We start from the raw sequence: 2928 nt of genomic DNA, 5'->3' as shown, positions 1-2928 counted from the left end.
AGAATTAATTTATGTTTTATTTATTTGGATTTATCCCTATAAAAACAATTGAATTGAATGTGGGTTTTAGCCCATTTATTTAATATTAAAAGTTGGTGTTTTATAAACTCTGAAATTATTTTCTAACTATGTTCCTTATGAAAAATTTTTCGCTGCGTATTTAAAAGTGGTGGATGTTTAAGTTTTTTTTTTGTGTAGTGGGTTTTTTAGGAGCCTTTGTACCCTTCTTACAATTAGGATCCTTTGTATTTGATCCTAATCCTTAAAAATGTTTTACAAAACCCTAAATGTTTATCAGTTATACTCACAGTGATTAAGTGTTTATATTCTGCGATAACTGCCAGTATATGGGGTTTTGTATACATTATTTGACACTCGTTACTATTTGCCAAAAAGTTAGCCAATAATAGCATGACCACAAGCACGTGGGAATTGTGCCCCAGTAGCCATCGCCTATAACTAATATTATTTTTACATTACTATATTAAATTTTTAATAAATTTAATGTATGATTGAAATAAATCTAAATGGTGTGTATATAAATGAAAATGCAAATTTTTATTATCAGTTGTTATTTTAAAATTTGTCATGACTTAATCATGGTATTCAGGATTAATGATATTAACACTATAAATAATGTCGGTTAGTTTCGTTCATAAAAGAGACAAATTATTATGTAGGCTATTGGACTATAATATAACGTAAAATGGATTGAAATAGTAGAGTTATACAACCAAGGAATCTTAATAAATAGTAATTAAACAAATGCAATCAAATAATAATTAAGTAAATTTAATGTATGATTGAAATACATCTAAATGGTGTGTATATAAAATAGAGCTTTTAATGAAGTTCTTCTTTCACAAAAAAATATAAAATAGAGCTTTATTAATCGTGTAATAAATGAAAACGCAAATTTTTATTATCTGTTATTATTCTAAAATTTGTCATGACTTAATCATGGTATTCAGGATTAATGATGTTAACATTATAAATAATGTCGGTTAGTTTCGTTCATAAAACAGACAAATTAGTATGTAGGCTATTGGACTATAATATAACGTAAAATGAATTGAAATAGTAGAGTTATACAACCAAGGAATCTTAATAATAAAATGGGGTGTCATTTTTTTTTAATAATATTATTATAAAATTTATAATACAAATAGTAGTAGGGAACCAAGAATCGTTTGAACCTTTAGAAACTGAAAATAGATGACAACTTAGATAATATATATTATTAAAATATATTTGTTATATTAAATCAAATATAATTAATTAACATATTAAAATAAACAGGATCAACAGTTATAGTGAAGGATCACTATTGAAAAATTTGGCTCATAATGTATATAAGATTATGTTAAGATATATTATAATATAACTGTATATATTAATTTATATAATATATTATATGTGAATTAACATTATAATATAATTTAATTCTATTATATGTAATTAAATATATATTGTAACATTAAATATTATAATGTTACAATAATATTTTAATATACAAATGAAATATGTATTTTGTTAGGACCGGTTTGACTCCGAAACGATTGCGTATGACACGTTCGACGTGCGGAATCCGTGAACGTGAACGACCGAAACACACGAGACGTACTCAAACTGTGATTCTATAGAAACGTATGAAAATGTATAAGCCTCCTATTTATAGGCCAAGGCAATAAGGAATCTTTTCTTATTTACAAGAATGCCACCTTGCCTTTACTAATAAGATATTACAATGTAAAGCCTAGAATTAAACAGTTTCAGCTACGGTTTTGAATTGACGGAGGCGATAGACATTAATGCACTACGGTTTTTGATTTTAAGGTTTCAAGTTTCAAATTAATGAACTTGTTTTATTTTCAGAAACATGATCAACATACTTAGATTTTGAAATTTAGCATTCAGACATCGGTTGTCGAAAATAAAACACAATCAAAAATCTTTTTGTAATTTTCTGAAAAATAAAGCAATAAAGAAATATGTACAAACATATTTACAGACAATATTTTTGTTTGAGTATGCGTCAGAGGATCATATCAGTTTTTGACAAGTCACAAGTACCGTTGAGCTTAGTTACACATTAATAATTAAACACTTCACTTAGATTGTCGATATATTTGTCCACTTAAATTTTCATACAAATTTCAACTGATTCAGGATACGAATTAGATGTTTTAAGAACTTAAACTCATTCATGTGTCCCACCTCTTGAATATACTCCCGTATCCAGAATCTCAATATTCAGTCTTACAGGTGATTATACTACAATGATATCTGTACATAAATTAGGTATGCGAGGGCCGAGGGATCTCAGGTCGATACTTCCATATGCGCAGAGAGATATCAGCTTCGACTTTTTGGTATGTCCCCTTTAGAGGATCTTTTAGTTACAACAGCAGCGACTATCAATTTTATTGTTTCATCTGCATGCTGAGGGTTTATGCTATGTTTCAAGCATTAGCAGAAAGTATTATCCAAGGACTAGGTCAGAACTTCCATTCAGCAGAAGTCCCGGAATAATACCCCAGACATCATTGAGCATAAAGACCTAGTATATCAGAATACGAGACCTTTTAAACGAGATTTCAGGGGTTACCTATATATCCAAGTAGTGTTCCCCAAGAAATAAGCAAGTTTGAATTTAGGTTTATACCCCGAAAAAGTTTACTAAATGTATAAAAACCTATCGGCATATCATCAGTGAGACTGTTTAACGCTATTTAATCATTACATTTCTTTAGCATACTGTAACTGTCTACTGATGTACTATCATTTCCTCTTTTTACACAAAACTCAATTTTTGAATTTTATCATGTTTTTGGCTTTTTCAAATTTTCTAATGTTTTTGGATTTTCTGATAAAATCTATATCTTACTCTCCCTAAAATTCAAAACTATTTAAAGAAAATTTGACAAC

This window comes from Helianthus annuus, chromosome 10 (assembly GCF_002127325.2).
Source record: "Helianthus annuus cultivar XRQ/B chromosome 10, HanXRQr2.0-SUNRISE, whole genome shotgun sequence".
NCBI lineage: Eukaryota > Viridiplantae > Streptophyta > Magnoliopsida > Asterales > Asteraceae > Helianthus > Helianthus annuus.
This window is presented reverse-complemented; position numbering follows the sequence as displayed.